The sequence below is a fragment of the Maylandia zebra genome, linkage group LG3 (assembly GCF_041146795.1).
Source record: "Maylandia zebra isolate NMK-2024a linkage group LG3, Mzebra_GT3a, whole genome shotgun sequence".
Lineage (NCBI taxonomy): Eukaryota > Metazoa > Chordata > Actinopteri > Cichliformes > Cichlidae > Maylandia > Maylandia zebra.
The window spans coordinates 52,439,082-52,466,048 of NC_135169.1; the positions used below are offsets into that span (position 1 = coordinate 52,439,082).

Below are 26,967 nucleotides of genomic sequence, written 5' to 3' on the forward strand. Positions count from 1 at the left end.
TGTGCTGTTGGATAAATGCCAAACTGAGCCTTTGGGTTAGGGTATTATGCAAACATGCAGTTATGGTTATAGGATTGTCTTCGTAACTTCAGGTACTTGCCACCTAATCAGTTGAATCCATAAATTGAGACATTGTGCTGGGGCCAGCAGCTTACGGCCATACCACCCTGAGCACGCCCGACCTCGTCTGATCTAGGAAGCTAAGCAGGGCTGGGCTTGGTTAGTACTTGGATGGGAGACTGCCTGGGAATACCTGGTGCTGTAAGCCTTTCATTTTCATGTCATTGAACCGCTTTTGATCCAGAGAAGGGGTGTATTAAAAGACCAAAAGCAGCTGCCCATTAATGAGGGCACATTAACGACACTCCTTTTGGCTGTTTTCCAATGTCTTGTGCTGCTAGCTGATGCCACCTACACCACACCAGGGCCTGAGTGACCGGCTGGGGCCACTTACACCACATCAGGGCCTGTGGCTCTGGCTCAGGCCACTTACACCACACCAGGGCCTGTGGCTGCTGGCTGAGGCCACATACACAACACCAGGGCTTTAGTTGCTATTGAGGCCAATTACACCACACCAGGGTCTGTGACTCTTGCTCAGGCCACTTACACCACACCAGGGCCTGTGGCACTGGCTGAGGCCACTTACACCACACCAGGGCCTGTGGCTGCTGGCTGAGGCCACTTACACCACACCAGGGCCTGTGGCTGCTGGCTGAGGCCACTTACACCACACCAGGGCCTGTGGCTGCTGGCTGAGGGCACTTACACCACACCAGTGCCTGTGGCTTCTGGCTGAGGCCACTCACATCACACCAGGCCCTGCGCTTCTGGCCGAGGCCATCTTCACCAAACCAGGCCCTGTGCTGCTAGCTGTGGCCATGTACAACACACCAGGCCCTGTGCTGGTTCCTGAGGCCATCTTCAACAATCCAGGGCCTGTGCTGTTAGATAAATGCTAAACTGAGCCTTTGGGTTAGGGTATTATGCAAACATGCAGGTATGGTTAAAGGATTGTCTTCGTAACTTCAGGTACTTGCCACCTAATCAGTTGAATCCATAAATTGAGACATTGTGCTGGGGCCAGCAGCTTACGGCCATACCACCCTGAGCACGCCCGACCTCGTCTGATCTCGGAAGCTAAGCAGGGCTGGGCTTGGTTGGTACTTGGATGGGAGACTGCCTGGGAATACCTGGTACTGTAAGCCTTTCATTTTCATGTCATTGAACCGCTTTTGATCCAGAGAAGGGGTGTATTAAAAGACCAAAAGCAGCTGCCCATTAATGAGGGCACATTAACGACATTGCTTTTGGCTCTTTTCCAATGTCTTGTGCTGCTAGCTGATGCCACCTACACCACACCAGGGACTGAGTGACCGGCTGGGGCCACTTACACCACATCAGGGCCTGTGGCTGCTGGCTGAGGCCACTTACACCACACCAGGGCCTGTGGCTGCTGGCTGAGGCCACTTACACCACACCAGGGCCTGTGGCTGCTGGCTGAGGCCACCTACACCACACCAGGGCCTTTGTTGCTATTGAGGCCAATTACACCACACCAGGGTCTGTGGCTCTTGGTCAGGCCACTTACACCACACCAGGGCCTGTGGCTGCTGGCTGAGGCCACTTACACCACATCAGGGCATTAGCTGCTATTGAGGCCACTTACACCACACCAGGGCCTGTGGCTGCTGGCTGAGGCTACCTACACCACACCAGGGCATTAGTTGCTATTGAGGCCAATTACACCACACCAGGGTCTGTGGCTCTTGCTCAGGCCACTTACACCACACCAGGGCCTGTGGCACTGGCTGAGGCCACTTACACCACACCAGGGCCTGTGGCTCTGGCTGAGGCCACTTACACCACACCAGGGCCTGTGGCTGCTGGCTGAGGCCACTTACACCACACCAGGGCCTGTGGCTGCTGGCTGAGGCCACTTACACCACACCAGGGCCTGTGGCTGCTGGCTGAGGCCACTTACACCACACCAGGGCCTGTGGCTGCTGGCTGAGGCCACTTACACCACACCAGGGCCTGTGGCTGCTGGCTGAGGCCACTTACACCACACCAGGGCCTTAGTTGCTATTGAGGCCACTTACACCACACCAGGGCCTGTGGCTGCTGGCTGAGGCCACATACACCACACCACGGTCTTATTTGCTTCTGAGGCCACTTACACCACACCAGGGCCTGTGGCTGCTGGCTGAGGCCACATACACCACACCAGAGCCTTAGTTGCTATTGAGGCCACTTACTCCACACCAGGGCCTGTGGCACTGGCTGAGGCCACTTACACCACACCAGGGCCTTAGTTGCTATTGAGGCCAATTACACCACACCAGGGTCTGTGGCTCTTGCTCAGGCCACTTACACCACACCAGGGCCTGTGGCTGCTGGCTGAGGCCACTTACACCACACCAGGGCATTAGTTGCTATTGAGGCCACTTACACCACACCAGGGCCTGTGGCTGCTGGCTGAGGCCACCTACACCACACCAGGGCATTAGTTGCTATTGAGGCCAATTACACCACACCAGGGTCTGTGGCTCTTGCTCAGGCCACTTACACCACACCAGGGCCTGTGGCACTGGCTGAGGCTACTTACACCACACCAGGGCCTGTGGCTCTGGCTGAGGCCACTTACACCACACCAGGGCCTGTGGCTGCTGGCTGAGGCCACTTACACCACACCAGGGCCTGTGGCTGCTGGCTGAGGCCACTTACACCACACCAGTGCCTGTGGCTTCTGGCTGAGGCCACTTACACCACACCAGGGCCTTAGTTGCTATTGAGGCCAATTACACCACACCAGGGTCTGTGACTCTTGCTCAGGCCACTTACACCACACCAGGGCCTGTGGCACTGGCTGAGGCCACTTACACCACACCAGGGCCTGTGGCTGCTGGCTGAGGCCACTTACACCACACCAGGGCCTGTGGCTGCTGGCTGAGGCCACTTACACCACACCAGGGCCTGTGGCTGCTGGCTGAGGGCACTTACACCACACCAGTGCCTGTGGCTTCTGGCTGAGGCCACTTACACCACACCAGGTCCTGTGGCTCTTGCTCAGGCCACTCACATCACACCAGGCCCTGCGCTTCTGGCCGAGGCCATCTTCACCAAACCAGGCCCTGTGCTGCTAGCTGTGGCCATGTACAACACACCAGGCCCTGTGCTGGTTCCTGAGGCCATCTTCAACAATCCAGGGCCTGTGCTGTTAGATAAATGCTAAACTGAGCCTTTGGGTTAGGGTATTATGCAAACATGCAGGTATGGTTAAAGGATTGTCTTCGTAACTTCAGGTACTTGCCACCTAATCAGTTGAATCCATAAATTGAGACATTGTGCTGGGGCCAGCAGCTTACGGCCATACCACCCTGAGCACGCCCGACCTCGTCTGATCTCGGAAGCTAAGCAGGGCTGGGCTTGGTTAGTACTTGGATGGGAGACTGCCTGGGAATACCTGGTGCTGTAAGCCTTTCATTTTCATGTCATTGAACCGCTTTTGATCCAGAGAAGGGGTGTATTAAAAGACCAAAAGCAGCTGCCCATTAATGAGGGCACATTAACGACATTGCTTTTGGCTGTTTTCCAATGTCTTGTGCTGCTAGCTGATGCCACCTACACCACACCAGGGCCTGAGTGACCGGCTGGGGCCACTTACACCACATCAGGGCCTGTGGCTGCTGGCTGAGGCCACTTACACCACACCAGGGCCTGTGGCTGCTGGCTGAGGCCACTTACACCACACCAGGGCCTGTGGCTGCTGGCTGAGGCCACCTACACCACACCAGGGCCTTAGTTGCTATTGAGGCCAATTACACCACACCAGGGTCTGTGGCTCTTGCTCAGGCCACTTACACCACACCAGGGCCTGTGGCACTGGCTGAGGCCACTTACACCACACCAGGGCATTAGTTGCTATTGAGGCCACTTACACCACACCAGGGCCTTTGGCTGCTGGCTGAGGCCACCTACACCACACCAGGGCATTAGTTGCGATTGAGGCCAATTACACCACACCAGGGCCTGTGGCACTGGCTGAGGCCACTTACACCACACCAGGGCCTGTGGCTCTGGCTGAGGCCACTTACACCACACCAGGGCCTGTGGCTGCTGGCTGAGGCCACTTACACCACACCAGGGCCTGTGGCTGCTGGCTGAGGCCACTTACACCACACCAGGGCCTGTGGCTGCTGGCTGAGGCCACTTACACCACACCAGTGCCTGTGGCTTCTGGCTGAGGCCACTTACACCACACCAGGGCCTGTGGCTCTTGCTCAGGCCACTCACATCACACCAGACCCTGCGCTTCTGGCCGAGGCCATCTTCACCAAACCAGGCCCTGTGCTGCTAGCTGTGGCCATGTACAACACACCAGGCCCTGTGCTGGTTCCTGAGGCCATCTTCAACAATCCAGGGCCTGTGCTGTTAGATAAATGCTAAACTGAGCCTTTGGGTTAGGGTATTATGCAAACATGCAGGTATGGTTAAAGGATTGTCTTCGTAACTTCAGGTACTTGCCACCTAATCAGTTGAATCCATAAATTGAGACATTGTGCTGGGGCCAGCAACTTACGGCCATACCACCCTGAGCACGCCTGACCTCGTCTGATCTCGGAAGCTAAGCAGGGCTGGGCTTGGTTAGTACTTGGATGGGAGACTGCCTGGGAATACCTGGTGCTGTAAGCCTTTCATTTTCATGTCATTGAACCGCTTTTGATCCAGAGAAGGGGTGTATTAAAAGACCAAAAGCAGCTGCCCATTAATGAGGGCACATTAACGACATTGCTTTTGGCTCTTTTCCAATGTCTTGTGCTGCTAGCTGATGCCACCTACACCACACCAGGGCCTGAGTGACCGGCTGGGGCCACTTACACCACATCAGGGCCTGTGGCTGCTGGCTGAGGCCACTTACACCACACCAGGGCCTGTGGCTGCTGGCTGAGGCCACCTACACCACACCAGGGCCTTAGTTGCTATTGAGGCCAATTACACCACACCAGGGTCTGTGGCTCTTGCTCAGGCCACTTACACCACACCAGGGCCTGTGGCTGCTGGATGAGGCCACTTACACCACACCAGGGCCTGTGGCTGCTGGCTGAGGCCACTTACACCACACAAGGGCCTGTGGCTGCTGGCTGAGGCCACTTACACCACACCAGGGCCTGTGGCTGCTGGCTGAGGCCACCTACACCACACCAGGGCCTTAGTTGCTATTGAGGCCACTTACACCACACCAGGGCCTGTGGCTGCTGGCTGAGGCCACTTACACCACACCAGGGCCTGTGGCTGCTGGCTGAGGCCACATACACCACACCAGGGCCTGTGGCTGCTGGCTGAGGCCACTTACACCACACCAGGGCCTTAGTTGCTATTGAGGCCACTTACACCACACCAGGGCCTGTGGCTCCTGGCTGAGGCCACATACACCACACCAGGGCCTTAGTTGCTATTGAGGCCAATTACATCACACCAGGGCCTGTGGCTCTTGCTCAGGCCACTTACTCCACACCAGGGCCTGTGGCTCTTGCTCAGGCCACTCATATCACACCAGACCCTGTGCTTCTGGCCAAGGCCATCTTCACCAAACCAGGCCCTGTGCTGCTAGCTGTGGCCATGTACAACACACCAGGCCCTGTTCTGGTTCCTGAGGCCATCTTCAACAATCCAGGGCCTGTGCTGTTGGATAAATGCTAAACTGAGCCTTTGGGTTAGGGTATTATGCAAACATGCAGGTATGGTTATAGGATTGTCTTCGTAACTTCAGGTACTTGCCACCTAATCAGTTGAATCCATAAATTGAGACATTGTGCTGGGGCCAGCAGCTTACGGCCATACCACCCTGAGCACGCCCGACCTCGTCTGATCTCGGAAGCTAAGCAGGGCTGGGCTTGGTTAGTACTTGGATGGGAGACTTCCTTGGAATACCTGGTGCTGTAAGCCTTTCATTTTCATGTCATTGAACCGCTTTTGATCCAGAGAAGGTGTGTATTAAAAGACCAAAAGCAGCTGCCCATTAATGAGGGCACATTAACGACATTGCTTTTGGCTGTTTTCCAATGTCTTGTGCTGCTAGCTGATGCCACCTACACCACACCAGGGCCTGAGTGACCGGCTGGGGCCACTTACACCACATCAGGGCCTGTGGCTCTGGCTGAGGCCACTTACACCACACCAGGGCCTGTGGCTGCTGGCTGAGGCCACTTACACCACACCAGGGCCTGTGGCTGCTGGCTGAGGCCACCTACACCACACCAGGGCCTTAGTTGCTATTGAGGCCAATTACACCACACCAGGGTCTGTGGCTCTTGCTCAGGCCACTTACACCACACCAGGGCCTGTGGCTGCTGGCTGAGGCCACTTACACCACACCAGGGCCTGTGGCTGCTGGCTGAGGCCACTTACACCACACTAGGGCCTGTGGCTGCTGGCTGAGGCCTCTTACACCACACAAGGGCCTGTGGCTGCTGGCTGAGGCCACCTACACCACACCAGGGCCTTTGGCTTCTGGCTGAGGCCACTTACACCACACCAGGGCCTGTGGCTCTTGCTCAGGCCACTCATATCACACCAGACCCTGTGCTTCTGGCCAAGGCCATCTTCACCAAACCTGGCCCAGTGCTGCTTGCTGTGGCCATGTACAACACACCAGGCCTTGTGCTGCTGGCTGAGGCCACTTACACCACACCAGGGCCTTATTTGCTTCTGAGGCCACTTACACCACACCAGGGCCTGTGGCTGCTGGCTGAGGCCACATACACAACACCAGGGCCTTAGTTGCTATTGAGGCCAATTACACCACACCAGGGCCTGTGGCACTGGCTGAGGCCACTTACACCACACCAGGGCCTGTGGGTTCTGGCTGAGGCCACTTACACCACACAAGGGCCTGTGGCTGCTGGCTGAGGCCACCTACACCACACCAGGGCCTGTGGCTCTTGCTCAGGCCACTCATATCACACCAGACCCTGTGCTTCTGGCCGAGACCATCTTCACCAAACCTGGCCCTGTGCTGCTTGCTGTGGCCATGTACAACACACCAGGCCCTGTGCTGATTCCAGAGGCCATCTTCAACAATCCAGGGCCTGTGCTGTTAGATAAATGCCAAACTGAGCCTAGGGTATTATGCAAACATGCAGGTATGGTTATAGGATTGTCTTCGTAACTTCAGGTACTTGCCACCTAATCAGTTGAATCCATAAATTGAGACATTGTGCTGGGGCCAGCAGCTTACGGCCATACCACCCTGAGCACGCCCGACCTCATCTGATCTCGGAAGCTAAGCAGGGCTGGGCTTGGTTAGTACTTGGATGGGAGACTTCCTTGGAATACCTGGTGCTGTAAGCCTTTCATTTTCATGTCATTGAACCGCTTTTGATCCAGAGAAGGGGTGTATTAAAAGACCAAAAGCAGCTGCCCATTGATGAGGGCACATTAACGACATTGCTTTTGGCTGTTTTCCAATGTCTTGTGCTGCTAGCTGATGCCACCTACACCACACCAGGGCCTGAGTGACCGGCTGGGGCCACTTACACCACATCAGGGCCTGTGGCTCTGGCTGAGGCCACTTACACCACACCAGGGCCTGTATTTGCTGGATGAGGCGACTTACACCACACCAAGGCCTGTGGCTGCTGGCTGAGGCCACCTACACCACACCAGGGCCTGAGTGACCGGCTGCGGCCACTTACACCACATCAGGGCCTGTGGCTGCTGGCTGAGGCCACTTACACCACACCAGGGCCTGTGGCTGCTGGCTGAGGCCACTTACACCACACCAGGGCATTAGTTGCTATTGAGGCCAATTACACCACACCAGGGCCTGTGGCTCTGGCTGAGGCCACTTACACCACACCAGGGCCTGTGGCTGCTGGATGAGGCGACTTACACCACACCAAGGCCTGTGGCTGCTGGCTGAGGCCACTTACACCACACCAGGGCCTTAGTTGCTATTGAGGCCACTTACACCACACCAGGGCCTGTGGCTGCTGGCTGAGGCCACATACAACACACCACGGCCTTATTTGCTTCTGAGGCCACTTACACCACACCAGGGCCTGTGGCTGCTGGCTGAGGCCACTTACACCACACCAGGGCCTGTGGCTGCTGGCTGAGGCCACCTACACCACACCAGGGCCTTAGTTGCTATTGAGGCCAATTACCCCACACCAGGGTCTGTGGCTCTTGCTCAGGCCACTTACACCACACCAGAGCCTGTGGCTGCTGGCTGAGGCCACTTACACCACACCAGGGCATTAGTTGCTATTGAGGCCAATTACACCACACCAGGGCCTGTGGCACTGGCTGAGGCCACTTACACCACACCAGGGCCTTAGTTGCTATTGAGGCCACTTACACCACACCAGGGCCTGTGGCTGCTGGCTGAGGCCACCTACACCACACCAGAGCATTAGTTGCTATTGAGGCCAATTACACCACACCAGGGTCTGTGGCTCTTGCTCAGGCCACTTACACCACACCAGGGCCTGTGGCACTGGCTGAGGCTACTTACACCACACCAGGGCCTGTGGCTCTGGCTGAGGCTACTTACACCACACCAGGGCCTGTGGCTGCTGGCTGAGGCCACTTACACCACACCAGTGCCTGTGGCTTCTGGCTGAGGCCACTTACACCACACCAGGGCCTTAGTTGCTATTGAGGCCAATTACACCACACCAGGGTCTGTGACTCTTGCTCAGGCCACTTACACCACACCAGGGCCTGTGGCACTGGCTGAGGCCACTTACACCACACCAGGGCCTGTGGCTGCTGGCTGAGGCCACTTACACCACACCAGGGCCTGTGGCTGCTGGCTGAGGCCACTTACACCACACCAGGGCCTGTGGCTGCTGGCTGAGGGCACTTACACCACACCAGTGCCTGTGGCTTCTGGCTGAGGCCACTTACACCACACCAGGGCCTGTGGCTCTTGCTCAGGCCACTAACATCAGACAAGGCCCTGCGCTTCTGGCCGAGGCCATCTTCACCAAACCAGGCCCTGTGCTGCTAGCTGTGGCCATGTACAACACACCAGGCCCTGTGCTGGTTCCTGAGGCCATCTTCAACAATCCAGGGCCTGTGCTGTTAGATAAATGCTAAACTGAGCCTTTGGGTTAGGGTATTATGCAAACATGCAGGTATGGTTAAAGGATTGTCTTCGTAACTTCAGGTACTTGCCACCTAATCAGTTGAATCCATAAATTGAGACATTGTGCTGGGGCCAGCAGCTTACGGCCATACCACCCTGAGCACGCCCGACCTCGTCTGATCTCGGAAGCTAAGCAGGGCTGGGCTTGGTTAGTACTTGGATGGGAGACTGCCTGGGAATACCTGGTGCTGTAAGCCTTTCATTTTCATGTCATTGAACCGCTTTTGATCCAGAGAAGGGGTGTATTAAAAGACCAAAAGCAGCTGCCCATTAATGAGGGCACATTAACGACATTGCTTTTGGCTGTTTTCCAATGTCTTGTGCTGCTAGCTGATGCCACCTACACCACACCAGGGCCTGAGTGACCGGCTGGGGCCACTTACACCACATCAGGGCCTGTGGCTGCTGGCTGAGGCCACTTACACCACACCAGGGCCTGTGGCTGCTGGCTGAGGCCACTTACACCACACCAGGGCCTGTGGCTGCTGGCTGAGGCCACCTACACCACACCAGGGCCTTAGTTGCTATTGAGGCCAATTACACCACACCAGGGTCTGTGGCTCTTGCTCAGGCCACTTACACCACACCAGGGCCTGTGGCACTGGCTGAGGCCACTTACACCACACCAGGGCATTAGTTGCTATTGAGGCCACTTACACCACACCAGGGCCTGTGGCTGCTGGCTGAGGCCACCTACACCACACCAGGGCATTAGTTGCGATTGAGGCCAATTACACCACACCAGGGCCTGTGGCACTGGCTGAGGCCACTTACACCACACCAGGGCCTGTGGCTCTGGCTGAGGCCACTTACACCACACCAGGGCCTGTGGCTGCTGGCTGAGGCCACTTACACCACACCAGGGCCTGTGGCTGCTGGCTGAGGCCACTTACACCACACCAGGGCCTGTGGCTGCTGGCTGAGGCCACTTACACCACACCAGTGCCTGTGGCTTCTGGCTGAGGCCACTTACACCACACCAGGGCCTGTGGCTCTTGCTCAGGCCACTCACATCACACCAGGCCCTGCGCTTCTGGCCGAGGCCATCTTCACCAAACCAGGCCCTGTGCTGCTAGCTGTGGCCATGTACAACACACCAGGCCCTGTGCTGGTTCCTGAGGCCATCTTCAACAATCCAGGGCCTGTGCTGTTAGATAAATGCTAAACTGAGCCTTTGGGTTAGGGTATTATGCAAACATGCAGGTATGGTTAAAGGATTGTCTTCGTAACTTCAGGTACTTGCCACCTAATCAGTTGAATCCATAAATTGAGACATTGTGCTGGGGCCAGCAACTTACGGCCATACCACCCTGAGCACGCCTGACCTCGTCTGATCTCGGAAGCTAAGCAGGGCTGGGCCTGGTTAGTACTTGGATGGGAGACTGCCTGGGAATACCTGGTGCTGTAAGCCTTTCATTTTCATGTCATTGAACCGCTTTTGATCCAGAGAAGGGGTGTATTAAAAGACCAAAAGCAGCTGCCCATTAATGAGGGCACATTAACGACATTGCTTTTGGCTCTTTTCCAATGTCTTGTGCTGCTAGCTGATGCCACCTACACCACACCAGGGCCTGAGTGACCGGCTGGGGCCACTTACACCACATCAGGGCCTGTGGCTGCTGGCTGAGGCCACTTACACCACACCAGGGCCTGTGGCTGCTGGCTGAGGCCACCTACACCACACCAGGGCCTTAGTTGCTATTGAGGCCAATTACACCACACCAGGGTCTGTGGCTCTTGCTCAGGCCACTTACACCACACCAGGGCCTGTGGCTGCTGGATGAGGCCACTTACACCACACCAGGGCCTGTGGCTGCTGGCTGAGGCCACTTACACCACACAAGGGCCTGTGGCTGCTGGCTGAGGCCACTTACACCACACCAGGGCCTGTGGCTGCTGGCTGAGGCCACCTACACCACACCAGGGCCTTAGTTGCTATTGAGGCCACTTACACCACACCAGGGCCTGTGGCTGCTGGCTGAGGCCACTTACACCACACCAGGGCCTGTGGCTGCTGGCTGAGGCCACATACACCACACCAGGGCCTGTGGCTGCTGGCTGAGGCCACTTACACCACACCAGGGCCTTAGTTGCTATTGAGGCCACTTACACCACACCAGGGCCTGTGGCTCCTGGCTGAGGCCACATACACCACACCAGGGCCTTATTTGCTTCTGAGGCCACTTACACCACACCAGGGCCTGTGGCTGCTGGCTGAGGCCACATACACCACACCAGGGCCTTAGTTGCTATTGAGGCCAATTACACCACACCAGGGCCTGTGGCTCTTGCTCAGGCCACTTACTCCACACCAGGGCCTGTGGCTCTTGCTCAGGCCACTCATATCACACCAGACCCTGTGCTTCTGGCCAAGGCCATCTTCACCAAACCAGGCCCTGTGCTGCTAGCTGTGGCCATGTACAACACACCAGGCCCTGTTCTGGTTCCTGAGGCCATCTTCAACAATCCAGGGCCTGTGCTGTTGGATAAATGCTAAACTGAGCCTTTGGGTTAGGGTATTATGCAAACATGCAGGTATGGTTATAGGATTGTCTTCGTAACTTCAGGTACTTGCCACCTAATCAGTTGAATCCATAAATTGAGACATTTTGCTGGGGCCAGCAGCTTACGGCCATACCACCCTGAGCACGCCCGACCTCGTCTGATCTCGGAAGCTAAGCAGGGCTGGGCTTGGTTAGTACTTGGATGGGAGACTTCCTTGGAATACCTGGTGCTGTAAGCCTTTCATTTTCATGTCATTGAACCGCTTTTGATCCAGAGAAGGTGTGTATTAAAAGACCAAAAGCAGCTGCCCATTAATGAGGGCACATTAACGACATTGCTTTTGGCTGTTTTCCAATGTCTTGTGCTGCTAGCTGATGCCACCTACACCACACCAGGGCCTGAGTGACCGGCTGGGGCCACTTACACCACATCAGGGCCTGTGGCTCTGGCTGAGGCCACTTACACCACACCAGGGCCTGTGGCTGCTGGCTGAGGCCACTTACACCACACCAGGGCCTGTGGCTGCTGGCTGAGGCCACCTACACCACACCAGGGCCTTAGTTGCTATTGAGGCCAATTACACCACACCAGGGTCTGTGGCTCTTGCTCAGGCCACTTACACCACACCAGGGCCTGTGGCTGCTGGCTGAGGCCACTTACACCACACCAGGGCCTGTGGCTGCTGGCTGAGGCCACTTACACCACACCAGGGCCTGTGGCTGCTGGCTGAGGCCACTTACACCACACAAGGGCCTGTGGCTGCTGGCTGAGGCCACCTACACCACACCAGGGCCTGTGGCTTCTGGCTGAGGCCACTTACACCACACCAGGGCCTGTGGCTCTTGCTCAGGCCACTCATATCACACCAGACCCTGTGCTTCTGGCCAAGGCCATCTTCACCAAACCTGGCCCAGTGCTGCTTGCTGTGGCCACTTACACCACACCAGGGCCTTAGTTGCTATTGAGGCCACTTACACCACACCAGGGCCTTATTTGCTTCTGAGGCCACTTACACCACACCAGGGCCTTAGTTGCTATTGAGGCCAATTACACCACACCAGGGCCTGTGGCACTGGCTGAGGCCACTTACACCACACCAGGGCCTGTGGCTTCTGGCTGAGGCCACTTACACCACACAAGGGCCTGTGGCTGCTGGCTGAGGCCACCTACACCACACCAGGGCCTGTGGCTCTTGCTCAGGCCACTCATATCACACCAGACCCTGTGCTTCTGGCCGAGACCATCTTCACCAAACCTGGCCCTGTGCTGGTTCCAGAGGCCATCTTCAACAATCCAGGGCCTGTGCTGTTAGATAAATGCCAAACTGAGCCTAGGGTATTATGCAAACATGCAGGTATGGTTATAGGATTGTCTTCGTAACTTCAGGTACTTGCCACCTAATCAGTTGAATCCATAAATTGAGACATTGTGCTGGGGCCAGCAGCTTACGGCCATACCACCCTGAGCACGCCCGACCTCATCTGATCTCGGAAGCTAAGCAGGGCTGGGCTTGGTTAGTACTTGGATGGGAGACTTCCTTGGAATACCTGGTGCTGTAAGCCTTTCATTTTCATGTCATTGAACCGCTTTTGATCCAGAGAAGGGGTGTATTAAAAGACCAAAAGCAGCTGCCCATTAATGAGGGCACATTAACGACATTGCTTTTGGCTCTTTTCCAATGTCTTGTGCTGCTAGCTGATGCCACCTACACCACACCAGGGCCTGAGTGACCGGCTGGGGCCACTTACACCACATCAGGGCCTGTGGCTCTGGCTGAGGCCACTTACACCACACCAAGGCCTGTGGCTGCTGGCTGAGGCCACCTACACCACACCAGGGCCTTAGTTGCTATTGAGGCCAATTACACCACACCAGGGTCTGTGGCTCTTGCTCAGGCCACTTACACCACACCAGGGCCTGTGGCTGCTGGCTGAGGCCACTTACACCACACAAGGGCCTGTGGCTGCTGGCTGAGGCCACCTACACCACACCAGGGCCTGTGGCTGCTGGCTGAGACCACTTACACCACACCAGGGCCTGTGGCTCTGGCTGAGGCCACTTACACCACACCACGGCCTTATTTGCTTCTGAGGCCACTTACACCACACCAGGGCCTGTGGCTGCTGGCTGAGGCCACATACACCACACCAGGGCCTTAGTTGCTATTGAGGCCAATTACACCACACCAGGGCCTCTGGCACTGGCTGAGGCCACTTACACCACACCAGGGCCTGTGGCTGCTGGCTGAGGCCACTTACACCACACCAGGGCCTGTGGCTGCTGGATGAGGTGACTTACACCACACCAAGGCCTGTGGCTGCTGGCTGAGGCCACTTACACCACACCAGGGCCTTAGTTGCTATTGAGGCCACTTACACCACACCAGGGCCTGTGGCTGCTGGCTGAGGCCACTTACACCACACCAGGGCCTGTGGCTGCTGGCTGAGGCCACTTACTCCACACCAGGGCCTGTGGCTCTTGCTCAGGCCACTTACACCACACCAGGGCCTGTGGCTCTTGCTCAGGCCACTCATATCACACCAGGCCCTGTGCTTCTGGCCGAGGCCATCTTCACCAAACCAGGCCCTGTGCTGCTAGCTGTGGCCATGTACAACACACCAGGCCCTGTTCTGGTTCCTGAGGCCATCTTCAACAATCCAGGGCCTGTGCTGTTGGATAAATGCTAAACTGAGCCTTTGGGTTAGGGTATTATGCAAACATGCAGGTATGGTTATAGGATTGTCTTTGTAACTTCAGGTACTTGCCACCTAATCAGTTGAATCCATAAATTGAGACATTGTGCTGGGGCCAGCAGCTTACGGCCATACCACCCTGAGCACGCCCGACCTCGTCTGATCTCGGAAGCTAAGCAGGGCTGGGCTTGGTTAGTACTTGGATGGGAGACTGCCTGGGAATACCTCGTGCTGTAAGCCTTTCTTTTTCATGTCATTGAACCGCTTTTGATCCAGAGAAGGGGTGTATTAAAAGACCAAAAGCAGCTGCCCATTAATGAGGGCACATTAACGACATTGCTTTTGGCTCTTTTCCAATGTCTTGTGCTGCTAGCTGATGCCACCTACACCACACCAGGGCCTGAGTGACCGGCTGGGGCCACTTACACCACATCAGGGCCTGTGGCTGCTGGCTGAGGCCACTTACACCACACCAGGGCCTGTGGCTGCTGGCTGAGGCCACTTACACCACACCAGGGCCTGTGGCTGCTGGCTGAGGCCACTTACACCACACAAGGGCCTGTGGCTGCTGGCTGAGGCCACCTACACCACACCAGGGCCTGTGGCTTCTGGCTGAGGCCACTTACACCACACCAGGGCCTGTGGCTCTTGCTCAGGCCACTCATATCACACCAGACCCTGTGCTTCTGGCCAAGGCCATCTTCACCAAACCTGGCCCTGTGCTGCTGGCTGAGGCCACTTACACCACACCAGGGCCTTATTTACTTCTGAGGCCACTTACACCACACCAGGGCCTGTGGCTGCTGGCTGAGGCCACATACACAACACCAGGGCCTTAGTTGCTATTGAGGCCAATTACACCACACCAGGGCCTGTGGCACTGGCTGAGACCACTTACACCACACCAGGGCCTTAGTTGCTATTGAGGCCAATTACACCACACCAGGGCCTGTGGCTCTGGCTGAGGCCACTTACACCACACCAGGGCCTGTGGCTGCTGGATGAGGCGACTTACACCACACCAAGGCCTGTGGCTGCTGGCTGAGGCCACTTACACCACACCAGGGCCTTAGTTGTTATTGAGGCCACTTACACCACACCAGGGCCTGTGGCTCTGGCTGAGGCCACTTACACCACACCACGGCCTTATTTGCTTCTGAGGCCACTTACACCACACCAGGGCCTGTGGCTGCTGGCTGAGGCCACCTACACCACACCAGGGCCTTAGTTGCTATTGAGGCCACCTACACCACACCAGGGCCTGTGGCTGCTGGCTGAGGCCACTTACACCACACCAGGGCATTAGTTGCTATTGAGGCCACTTACACCACACCAGGGCCTGTGGCACTGGCTGAGGCCACTTACACCACACCAGGGCCTGTGGCTGCTGGCTGAGGCCACCTACACAACACCAGGGCATTAGTTGCTATTGAGGCCAATTACACCACACCAGGGTCTGTGACTCTTGCTCAGGCCACTTACACCACACCAGGGCCTGTGGCACTGGCTGAGGCCACTTACACCACACCAGGGCCTGTGGCTGCTGGCTGAGGCCACCTACACCACACCAGGGCATTAGTTGCTATTGAGGCCAATTACACCACACCAGGGTCTGTGGCTCTTGCTCAGGCCACTTACACCACACCAGGGCCTGTGGCACTGGCTGAGGCCACTTACACCACACCAGGGCCTGTGGCTGCTGGCTGAGGCCACTTACACCACACCAGGGCCTGTGGCTGCTGGCTGAGGCCACCTACACCACACCAGGGCCTTAGTTGCTATTGAGGCCAATTACACCACACCAGGGTCTGTGGCTCTTGGTCAGGCCACTTACACCACACCAGGGCCTGTGGCTGCTGGCTGAGGCCACTTACACCACATCAGGGCATTAGTTGCTATTGAGGCCACTTACACCACACCAGGGCCTGTGGCTGCTGGCTGAGGCCACCTACACCACACCAGGGCATTAGTTGCTATTGAGGCCAATTACACCACACCAGGGTCTGTGGCTCTTGCTCAGGCCACTTACACCACACCAGGGCCTGTGGCACTGGCTGAGGCCACTTACACCACACCAGGGCCTGTGGCTCTGGCTGAGGCCACTTACACCACACCAGGACCTGTGGCTGCTGGCTGAGGCCACTTACACCACACCAGGGCCTGTGGCTGCTGGCTGAGGTCACTTACACCACACCAGGGCCTGTGGCTGCTGGCTGAGGCCACTTACACCACACCAGTGCCTGTGGCTTCTGGCTGAGGCCACTTACACCACACCAGGGCCTGTGGCTCTTGTTCAGGCCACTCATATCACACCAGACCCTGTGCTTCTGGCCGAGGCCATCTTCACCAAACCTGGCCCTGTGCTGCTTGCTGTGACCATGTACAACACACCAGGCCCTGTGCTGGTTGCAGAGGCCATGTTCAACAATCCAGGGCCTGTGCTGTTAGATAAATGCCAAACTGAGCCTTTGGGTTAGGGTATTATGCAAACATGCAGGTATGGTTATAGGATTGTCTTCGTAACTTCAGGTACTTGCCACCTAATCAGTTGAATCCATAAATTGAGACATTGTGCTGGGGCCAGCAGCTTACGGCCATACCACCCTGAGCACGCCCGACCTCGTCTGATCTCGGAAGCTAAGCAGGGCTGGGCTTGGTTAGTACTTGGATGGGAGACTGCCTGGGAATACCTCGTGCTGTAAGCCTTTCTTTTTCATGTCATTGAACCGCTTTTGATCCAGAGAAGGGGTGTATTAAAAGACCAAAAGCAGCTGCCCATTGATGAGGGCACATTAACGACATTGCTTTTGGCTGTTTTCCAATGTCTTGTGCTGCTAGCTGATGCCACCTACACCACACCAGGGCCTGAGTGACCGGCTGGGGCCACTTACACCACATCAGGGCCTGTGGCTCTGGCTGAGGCCACTTACACCACACCAGGGCCTGTGGCTGCTGGCTGAGGCCACTTACACCACACCAGGGCTGTGGCTGCTGGCTGAGGCCACTTACACCACACCAGGGCCTGTGGCTGCTGGCTGAGGCCACTTACACCACACCAGGGCCTGTGGCTGCTGGCTGAGGCCACTTACACCACACCAGGGCCTGTGGCTCTTGCTCAGGCCACTCATATCACACCAGGCCCTGTGCTTCTGGCCGAGGCCATCTTCACCAAACCAGGCCCTGTGCTGCTAGCTGTGGCCATGTACAACACACCAGGCCCTGTTCTGGTTCCTGAGGCCATCTTCAACAATCCAGGGCCTGTGCTGTTGGATAAATGCCAAACTGAGCCTTTGGGTTAGGGTATTATGCAAACATGCAGGTATGGTTAAAGGATTGTCTTCGTAACTTCAGGTACTTGCCACCTAATCACTTGAATCCATAAATTGAGACATTGTGCTGGGGCCAGCAGCTTACGGCCATACCACCCTGGGCACGCCCGACCTCGTCTGATCTCAGAAGCTAAGCAGGGCTGGGCTTGGTTAGTACTTGGATGGGAGACTTCCTTGCACTACCTGGTGCTGTAAGCCTTTCATTTTCATGTCATTGAACCGCTTTTGATCCAGAGAAGGGGTGTATTAAAAGACCAAAAGCAGCTGCCCATTAATGAGGGCACATTAACGACATTGCTTTTGGCTCTTTTCCAATGTCTTGTGCTGCTAGCTGATGCCACCTACACCACACCAGGGCCTGAGTGACCGGCTGGGGCCACTTACACCACATCAGGGCCTGTGGCTCTGGCTGAGGCCACTTACACCACACCAGGGCCTGTGGCTGCTGGCTGAGGCCACTTACACCACACCAGGGCCTTAGTTGCTATTGAGGCCAATTACACCACACCAGGGTCTGTAGCTCTTGCTCAGGCCACTTACACCACACCAGGGCCTGTGGCTGCTGGCTGAGGCCACTTACACCACACCAGGGCCTGTGGCTGCTGGCTGAGGCCACTTACACCACACCAGGGCCTGTGGCTGCTGGCTGAGGCCACTTACACCACACAAGGGCCTGTGGCTGCTGGCTGAGGCCACCTACACCACACCAGGGCCTGTGGCTTCTGGCTGAGGCCACTTACACCACACCAGGGCCTGTGGCTCTTGCTCAGGCCACTCATATCACACCAGACCCTGTGCTTCTGGCCAAGGCCATCTTCACCAAACCTGGCCCTGTGCTGCTGGCTGAGGCCACTTACACCACACCAGGGCCTTATTTACTTCTGAGGCCACTTACACCACACCAGGGCCTGTGGCTGCTGGCTGAGGCCACATACACAACACCAGGGCCTTAGTTGCTATTGAGGCCAATTACACCACACCAGGGCCTGTGGCACTGGCTGAGACCACTTACACCACACCAGGGCCTTAGTTGCTATTGAGGCCACTTACACCACACCAGGGCCTGTGGCTGCTGGCTGTGGCCATGTACACCACACAAGGGCCTGTGGCTGCTGGCTGAGGCCACATACACCACACCAGGGCCTTAGTTGCTATTGAGGCCAATTACACCACACCAGGGCCTGTGGCTGCTGGCTGAGGGCACTTACACCACACCAGGGCCTGTGGCTGCTGGCTGAGGCCACTTACACCACACCAGGGCCTGTGGCTCTTGCTCAGGCCACTCATATCACACCAGACCCTGTGCTTCTGGCCGAGGCCATCTTCACCCAACCAGGCCCTGTGCTGCTAGCTGTGGCCATGTACAACACACCAGGCCCTGTGCTGGTTCCAGAGGCCATCTTCAACAATCCAGGGCCTGTGCTGTTGGATAAATGCCAAACTGAGCCTTTGGGTTAGGGTATTATGCAAACATGCAGTTATGGTTATAGGATTGTCTTCGTAACTTCAGGTACTTGCCACCTAATCACTTGAATCCATAAATTGAGACATTGTGCTGGGGCCAGCAGCTTACGGCCATACCACCCTGAGCACGCCCGACCTCGTCTGATCTCGGAAGCTAAGCAGGGCTGGGCTTGGTTAGTACTTGGATGGGAGACTGCCTGGGAATACCTCGTGCTGTAAGCCTTTCTTTTTCATGTCATTGAACCGCTTTTGATCCAGAGAAGGGGTGTATTAAAAGACCAAAAGCAGCTGCCCATTAATGAGGGCACATTAACGACACTGCTTTTGGCTGTTTTCCAATGTCTTGTGCTGCTAGCTGATGCCACCTACACCACACCAGGGCCTGAGTGACCGGCTGGGGCCACTTACACCACATCAGGGCCTGTGGCTCTGGCTGAGGCCACTTACACCACACCAGGGCCTATGGCTGCTGGATGAGGCGACTTACACCACACCAAGGCCTGTGGCTTCTGGCTGAGGCCACTTACACCACACCAGGGCCTTAGTTGTTATTGAGGCCACTTACACCACACCAAGGCCTGTGGCTCTGGCTGAGGCCACTTACACCACACCACGGCCTTATTTGCTTCTGAGGCCACTTACACCACACAAGGGCCTGTGGCTGCTGGCTGAGGCCACATACACCACACCAGGGCCTTAGTTGCTATTGAGGCCAATTACACCACACCAGGGCCTGTGGCTCTTGCTCAGGCCACTTACACCACACCAGGGCCTGTGGCTCTTGCTCAGGCCACTCATATCACACCAGGCCCTGTGCTTCTGGCCGAGGCCATCTTCACCAAACCAGGCCCTGTTCTGCTAGCTGTGGCCATGTACAACACACCAGGGCCTGTTCTGGTTCCTGAGGCCATCTTCAACAATCCAGGGCCTGTGCTGTTGGATAAATGCTAAACTGAGCCTTTGGGTTAGGGTATTATGCAAACATGCAGGTATGGTTATAGGATTGGCTTCGTAACTTCAGGTACTTGCCACCTAATCACTTGAATCCATAAATTGAGACATTGTGCTGGGGCCAGCAGCTTACGGCCATACCACCCTGAGCACGCCCGACCTCGTCTGATCTCGGAAGCTAAGCAGGGCTGGGCTTGGTTAGTACTTGGATGGGAGACTACCTGGGAATACCTCGTGCTGTAAGCCTTTCTTTTTCATGTCATTGAACCGCTTTTGATCCAGAGAAGGGGTGTATTAAAAGACCAAAAGCAGCTGCCCATTAATGAGGGCACATTAACGACATTGCTTTTGGCTCTTTTCCAATGTCTTGTGCTGCTAGCTGATGCCACCTACACCACACCAGGGCCTGAGTGACCGGCTGGGGCCACTTACACCACATCAGGGCCTGTGGCTGCTGGCTGAGGCCACTTACACCACACCAGGGCCTGTGGCTGCTGGCTGAGGGCACTTACACCACACCAGTGCCTGTGGCTGCTGGCTGAGGTCACTTACACCACACCAGGGCATTAGTTGCTATTGAGGCCAATTACACCACACCAGGGTCTGTGACTCTTGCTCAGGCCACTTACACCACACCAGGGCCGGTGGCTGCTGGCTGAGGCCACTTACACCACACCAGGGCCTGTGGCTGCTGGCTGAGGCCACTTACACCACACCAGGGCCTGTGGCTGCTGGCTGAGGTCACTTACACCACACCAGGGCATTAGTTGCTATTGAGGCCAATTACACCACACCAGGGTCTGTGACTCTTGCTCAGGCCACTTACACCACACCAGGGCCTGTGGCACTGGCTGAGTCCACTTACACCACACCAGGGCCTGTGGCTGCTGGCTGAGGCCACTTACACCACACCAGGGCCTGTGGCTGCTGGCTGAGGTCACTTACACCACACCAGGGCCTGTGGCTGCTGGCTGAGGGCACTTACACCACACCAGTGCCTGTGGCTTCTGGCTGAGGCCACTTACACCACACCAGGGCCTGTGGCTGCTGGCTGAGGCCACTTACACCACACAAGGGCCTGTGGCTGCTGGCTGAGGCCACCTACACCACACCAGGGCCTGTGGCTCTTGCTCAGGCCACTCATATCACACCAGACCCTGTGCTTCTGGCCGAGGCCATCTTCACCAAACCTGGCCCTGTGCTGCTTGCTGTGGCCATGTACAACACACCAGGCCCTGTGCTGGTTCCAGAGGCCATCTTCAACAATCCAGGGCCTGTGCTGTTAGATAAATGCCAAACTGAGCCTTTGGGTTATGGTATTATGCAAACATGCATGTATGGTTATAGGATTGTCTTCGTAACTTCAGGTACTTGCCACCTAATCAGTTGAATCCATAAATTGAGACATTGTGCTGGGGCCAGCAGCTTACGGCCATACCACCCTGAGCACTCCCGACCTCGTCTGATCTCGGAAGCTAAGCAGGGCTGGGCTTGGTTAGTACTTGGATGGGAGACTGCCTGGGAATACCTGGTGCTGTAAGCCTTTCATTTTCATGTCATTGAACCGCTTTTGATCCAGAGAAGGGGTGTATTAAAAGACCAAAAGCAGCTGCCCATTAATGAGGGCACATTAACGACATTGCTTTTGGCTGTTTTCCAATGTCTTGTGCTGCTAGCTGATGCCACCTACACCACACCAGGGCCTGAGTGACCGGCTGGGGCCACTTACACCACATCAGGGCCTGTGGCTCTGGCTGAGGCCACTTACACCACACCAGGGCCTGTGGCTGCTGGCTGAGGCCACTTACACCACACCAGGGCCTGTGGCTGCTGGCTGAGGCCACCTACACCACACCAGGGCCTTATTTGCTTCTGAGGCCACTTACACCACACCAGGGCCTGTGGCTGCTGGCTGAGGCCACATACACCACACCAGGGCCTTAGTTGCTATTGAGGCCAATTACACCACACCAGGGCCTGTGGCTCTTGCTCAGGCCACTTACACCACACCAGGGCCTGTGGCTGCTGGCTGAGGCCACTTACACCACACCAGGGCCTGTGGCTGCTGGCTGAGGCCACTTACACCACACCACGGCCTTAGTTGCTATTGAGGCCACTTACACCACACCAGGGCCTGTGGCTGCTGGCTGAGGCCACATACACCACACCACGGCCTTATTTGCTTCTGAGGCCACTTACACCACACCAGGGCCTGTGGCTGCTGGCTGAGGCCACATACACCACACCACGGCCTTAGTTGCTATTGAGGCCACTTACTCCACACCAGGGCCTGTGGCACTGGCTGAGGCCACTTACACCACACCAGGGCCTTAGTTGCTATTGAGGCCAATTACACCACACCAGGGTCTGTGGCTCTTGCTCAGGCCACTTACACCACACCAGGGCCTGTGGCTGCTGGCTGAGGCCACTTACACCACACCAGGGCATTAGTTGCTATTGAGGCCACTTACACCACACCAGGGCCTGTGGCTGCTGTCTGAGGCCACCTACACCACACCAGGGCATTAGTTGCTATTGAGGCCAATTACACCACACCAGGGTCTGTGGCTCTTGCTCAGGCCACTTACACCACACCAGGGCCTGTGGCACTGGCTGAGGCCACTTACACCACACCAGGGCCTGTGGCTCTGGCTGAGGCCACTTACACCACACCAGGGCCTGTGGCTGCTGGCTGAGGCCACTTACACCACACCAGGGCCTGTGGCTGCTGGCTGAGGCCACTTACACCACACCAGTGCCTGTGGCTTCTGGCTGAGGCCACTTACACCACACCAGGGCCTTAGTTGCTATTGAGGCCAATTACACCACACCAGGGTCTGTGACTCTTGCTCAGGCCACTTACACCACACCAGGGCCTGTGGCACTGGCTGAGGCCACTTACACCACACCAGGGCCTGTGGCTGCTGGCTGAGGCCACTTACACCACACCAGGGCCTGTGGCTGCTGGCTGAGGCCACTTACACCACACCAGGGCCTGTGGCTGCTGGCTGAGGGCACTTACACCACACCAGTGCCTGTGGCTTCTGGCTGAGGCCACTTACACCACACCAAGGCCTGTGGCTCTTGCTCAGGCCACTCACATCACACCAGGCCCTGCGCTTCTGGCCGAGGCCATCTTCACCAAACCAGGCCCTGTGCTGCTAGCTGTGGCCATGTACAACACACCAGGCCCTGTGCTGGTTCCTGAGGCCATCTTCAACAATCCAGGGTCTGTGCTGTTAGATAAATGCTAAACTGAGCCTTTGGGTTAGGGTATTATGCAAACATGCAGGTATGGTTAAAGGATTGTCTTCGTAACTTCAGGTACTTGCCACCTAATCAGTTGAATCCATAAATTGAGACATTGTGCTGGGACCAGCAGCTTACGGCCATACCACCCTGAGCACGCCCGACCTCGTCTGATCTCGGAAGCTAAGCAGGGCTGGGCTTGGTTAGTACTTGGATGGTAGACTGCCTGGGAATACCTGGTGCTGTAAGCCTTTCATTTTCATGTCATTGAACCGCTTTTGATCCAGAGAAGGGGTGTATTAAAAGACCAAAAGCAGCTGCCCATTAATGAGGGCACATTAACGACATTGCTTTTGGCTGTTTTCCAATGTCTTGTGCTGCTAGCTGATGCCACCTACACCACACCAGGGCCTGAGTGACCGGCTGGGGCCACTTACACCACATCAGGGCCTGTGGCTGCTGGCTGAGGCCACTTACACCACACCAGGGCCTGTGGCTGCTGGCTGAGGCCACTTACACCACACCAGGGCCTGTGGCTGCTGGCTGAGGCCACCTACACCACACCAGGGCCTTAGTTGCTATTGAGGCCAATTACACCACACCAGGGCCTGTGGCTGCTGGCTGAGGCCACTTACACCACACCAGGGCATTAGTTGCTATTGAGGCCACTTACACCACACCAGGGCCTGTGGCTGCTGGCTGAGGCCACCTACACCACACCAGGGCATTAGTTGCTATTGAGGCCACTTACACCACACCAGGGCCTGTGGCACTGGCTCAGGCCACTTACACCACACCAGGGCCTGTGGCTCTGGCTGAGGCCACTTACACCACACCAGGGCCTGTGGCTGCTGGCTGAGGCCACTTACACCACACCAGGGCCTGTGGCTGCTGGCTGAGGCCACTTACACCACACCAGGGCCTGTGGCTGCTGGCTGAGGCCACTTACACCACACCAGTGCCTGTGGCTTCTGGCTGAGGCCACTTACACCACACCAGGGCCTGTGGCTCTTGCTCAGGCCACTCACATCACACCAGGCCCTGCGCTTCTGGCCGAGGCCATCTTCACCAAACCAGGCCCTGTGCTGCTAGCTGTGGCCATGTACAACACACCAGGCCCTGTGCTGGTTCCTGAGGCCATCTTCAACAATCCAGGGCCTGTGGCTCTTGCTCAGGCCACTTACACCACACCAGGGCCTGTGGCACTGGCTCAGGCCACTTACACCACACCAGGACCTGTGGCTGCTGGCTGAGGCCACTTACACCACACCACGGCCTTAGTTGCTATTGAGGCCACTTACACCACACCAGGGCCTGTGGCTGCTGGCTGAGGCCACATACACCACACCACGGCCTTATTTGCTTCTGAGGCCACTTACACCACACCAGGGCCTGTGGCTGCTGGCTGAGGCCACATACACCACACCAGGGCCTTAGTTGCTATTGAGGCCACTTACTCCACACCAGGGCCTGTGGCACTGGCTGAGGCCACTTACACCACACCAGGGCCTTAGTTGCTATTGAGGCCAATTACACCACACCAGGGTCTGTGGCTCTTGCTCAGGCCACTTACACCACACCAGGGCCTGTGGCTGCTGGCTGAGGCCACTTACACCACACCAGGGCATTAGTTGCTATTGAGGCCACTTACACCACACCAGGGCCTGTGGCTGCTGGCTGAGGCCACCTACACCACACCAGGGCATTAGTTGCTATTGAGGCCAATTACACCACACCAGGGTCTGTGGCTCTTGCTCAGGCCACTTACACCACACCAGGGCCTGTGGCACTGGCTGAGGCCACTTACACCACACCAGGGCCTGTGGCTCTGGCTGAGGCCACTTACACCACACCAGGGCCTGTGGCTGCTGGCTGAGGCCACTTACACCACACCAGTGCCTGTGGCTTCTGGCTGAGGCCACTTACACCACACCAGGGCCTTAGTTGCTATTGAGGCCAATTACACCACACCAGGGTCTGTGACTCTTGCTCAGGCCACTTACACCACACCAGGGCCTGTGGCACTGGCTGAGGCCACTTACACCACACCAGGGCCTGTGGCTGCTGGCTGAGGCCACTTACACCACACCAGGGCCTGTGGCTGCTGGCTGAGGCCACTTACACCACACCAGGGCCTGTGGCTGCTGGCTGAGGGCACTTACACCACACCAGTGCCTGTGGCTTCTGGCTGAGGCCACTTACACCACACCAAGGCCTGTGGCTCTTGCTCAGGCCACTCACATCACACCAGGCCCTGCGCTTCTGGCCGAGGCCATCTTCACCAAACCAGGCCCTGTGCTGCTAGCTGTGGCCATGTACAACACACCAGGCCCTGTGCTGGTTCCTGAGGCCATCTTCAACAATCCAGGGTCTGTGCTGTTAGATAAATGCTAAACTGAGCCTTTGGGTTAGGGTATTATGCAAACATGCAGGTATGGTTAAAGGATTGTCTTCGTAACTTCAGGTACTTGCCACCTAATCAGTTGAATCCATAAATTGAGACATTGTGCTGGGACCAGCAGCTTACGGCCATACCACCCTGAGCACGCCCGACCTCGTCTGATCTCGGAAGCTAAGCAGGGCTGGGCTTGGTTAGTACTTGGATGGTAGACTGCCTGGGAATACCTGGTGCTGTAAGCCTTTCATTTTCATGTCATTGAACCGCTTTTGATCCAGAGAAGGGGTGTATTAAAAGACCAAAAGCAGCTGCCCATTAATGAGGGCACATTAACGACATTGCTTTTGGCTGTTTTCCAATGTCTTGTGCTGCTAGCTGATGCCACCTACACCACACCAGGGCCTGAGTGACCGGCTGGGGCCACTTACACCACATCAGGGCCTGTGGCTGCTGGCTGAGGCCACTTACACCACACCAGGGCCTGTGGCTGCTGGCTGAGGCCACTTACACCACACCAGGGCCTGTGGCTGCTGGCTGAGGCCACCTACACCACACCAGGGCCTTAGTTGCTATTGAGGCCAATTACACCACACCAGGGCCTGTGGCTGCTGGCTGAGGCCACTTACACCACACCAGGGCATTAGTTGCTATTGAGGCCACTTACACCACACCAGGGCCTGTGGCTGCTGGCTGAGGCCACCTACACCACACCAGGGCATTAGTTGCTATTGAGGCCACTTACACCACACCAGGGCCTGTGGCACTGGCTCAGGCCACTTACACCACACCAGGGCCTGTGGCTCTGGCTGAGGCCACTTACACCACACCAGGGCCTGTGGCTGCTGGCTGAGGCCACTTACACCACACCAGGGCCTGTGGCTGCTGGCTGAGGCCACTTACACCACACCAGGGCCTGTGGCTGCTGGCTGAGGCCACTTACACCACACCAGTGCCTGTGGCTTCTGGCTGAGGCCACTTACACCACACCAGGGCCTGTGGCTCTTGCTCAGGCCACTCACATCACACCAGGCCCTGCGCTTCTGGCCGAGGCCATCTTCACCAAACCAGGCCCTGTGCTGCTAGCTGTGGCCATGTACAACACACCAGGCCCTGTGCTGGTTCCTGAGGCCATCTTCAACAATCCAGGGCCTGTGCTGTTAGATAAATGCTAAACTGAGCCTTTGGGTTAGGGTATTATGCAAACATGCAGGTATGGTTAAAGGA

General features: G+C 56.7%; 17 non-coding genes and 1 pseudogene across 17 annotated transcripts; all 18 read left to right on the forward strand.

The window, feature by feature from the left end:
* The first annotated feature begins 149 nt into the window (after window positions 1-149).
* Window positions 150-268, forward strand: LOC143417467 (5S ribosomal RNA). Its single transcript, XR_013097688.1, has one exon. It is a non-coding gene; the product is annotated as a 5S ribosomal RNA (ribosomal RNA).
* Window positions 269-1,089: 821 nt separating this feature from the next.
* LOC143417421 (5S ribosomal RNA) lies at window positions 1,090-1,208 on the forward strand. Its single transcript, XR_013097642.1, has one exon. It is a non-coding gene; the product is annotated as a 5S ribosomal RNA (ribosomal RNA).
* A 2,154-nt stretch (window positions 1,209-3,362) lies between these two features.
* LOC143417784 (5S ribosomal RNA) lies at window positions 3,363-3,481 on the forward strand. Its single transcript, XR_013097932.1, has one exon. It is a non-coding gene; the product is annotated as a 5S ribosomal RNA (ribosomal RNA).
* A 1,095-nt stretch (window positions 3,482-4,576) lies between these two features.
* On the forward strand, window positions 4,577-4,695 carry LOC143417392 (5S ribosomal RNA). The gene has a single exon (XR_013097613.1). It is a non-coding gene; the product is annotated as a 5S ribosomal RNA (ribosomal RNA).
* Window positions 4,696-5,830: 1,135 nt separating this feature from the next.
* On the forward strand, window positions 5,831-5,949 carry LOC143417150 (5S ribosomal RNA). The gene has a single exon (XR_013097367.1). It is a non-coding gene; the product is annotated as a 5S ribosomal RNA (ribosomal RNA).
* A 1,285-nt stretch (window positions 5,950-7,234) lies between these two features.
* On the forward strand, window positions 7,235-7,353 carry LOC143417866 (5S ribosomal RNA). Its single transcript, XR_013098013.1, has one exon. It is a non-coding gene; the product is annotated as a 5S ribosomal RNA (ribosomal RNA).
* A 1,879-nt stretch (window positions 7,354-9,232) lies between these two features.
* LOC143417785 (5S ribosomal RNA) lies at window positions 9,233-9,351 on the forward strand. Its single transcript, XR_013097933.1, has one exon. It is a non-coding gene; the product is annotated as a 5S ribosomal RNA (ribosomal RNA).
* A 1,095-nt stretch (window positions 9,352-10,446) lies between these two features.
* Window positions 10,447-10,565, forward strand: LOC143417277 (5S ribosomal RNA). Its single transcript, XR_013097497.1, has one exon. It is a non-coding gene; the product is annotated as a 5S ribosomal RNA (ribosomal RNA).
* Window positions 10,566-11,778: 1,213 nt separating this feature from the next.
* Window positions 11,779-11,897, forward strand: LOC143417151 (5S ribosomal RNA). Its single transcript, XR_013097368.1, has one exon. It is a non-coding gene; the product is annotated as a 5S ribosomal RNA (ribosomal RNA).
* A 1,205-nt stretch (window positions 11,898-13,102) lies between these two features.
* Window positions 13,103-13,221, forward strand: LOC143417867 (5S ribosomal RNA). The gene has a single exon (XR_013098014.1). It is a non-coding gene; the product is annotated as a 5S ribosomal RNA (ribosomal RNA).
* A 1,252-nt stretch (window positions 13,222-14,473) lies between these two features.
* Window positions 14,474-14,592, forward strand: LOC143417222 (5S ribosomal RNA). Its single transcript, XR_013097439.1, has one exon. It is a non-coding gene; the product is annotated as a 5S ribosomal RNA (ribosomal RNA).
* A 2,346-nt stretch (window positions 14,593-16,938) lies between these two features.
* LOC143417223 (5S ribosomal RNA) lies at window positions 16,939-17,057 on the forward strand. The gene has a single exon (XR_013097440.1). It is a non-coding gene; the product is annotated as a 5S ribosomal RNA (ribosomal RNA).
* A 703-nt stretch (window positions 17,058-17,760) lies between these two features.
* On the forward strand, window positions 17,761-17,879 carry LOC143417580 (5S ribosomal RNA; annotated as a pseudogene).
* A 1,369-nt stretch (window positions 17,880-19,248) lies between these two features.
* LOC143417224 (5S ribosomal RNA) lies at window positions 19,249-19,367 on the forward strand. The gene has a single exon (XR_013097441.1). It is a non-coding gene; the product is annotated as a 5S ribosomal RNA (ribosomal RNA).
* Window positions 19,368-20,223: 856 nt separating this feature from the next.
* LOC143417181 (5S ribosomal RNA) lies at window positions 20,224-20,342 on the forward strand. The gene has a single exon (XR_013097398.1). It is a non-coding gene; the product is annotated as a 5S ribosomal RNA (ribosomal RNA).
* Window positions 20,343-21,520: 1,178 nt separating this feature from the next.
* Window positions 21,521-21,639, forward strand: LOC143417839 (5S ribosomal RNA). The gene has a single exon (XR_013097986.1). It is a non-coding gene; the product is annotated as a 5S ribosomal RNA (ribosomal RNA).
* A 1,838-nt stretch (window positions 21,640-23,477) lies between these two features.
* On the forward strand, window positions 23,478-23,596 carry LOC143417275 (5S ribosomal RNA). Its single transcript, XR_013097495.1, has one exon. It is a non-coding gene; the product is annotated as a 5S ribosomal RNA (ribosomal RNA).
* A 2,270-nt stretch (window positions 23,597-25,866) lies between these two features.
* On the forward strand, window positions 25,867-25,985 carry LOC143417276 (5S ribosomal RNA). Its single transcript, XR_013097496.1, has one exon. It is a non-coding gene; the product is annotated as a 5S ribosomal RNA (ribosomal RNA).
* The last annotated feature ends 982 nt before the right edge of the window (window positions 25,986-26,967 follow it).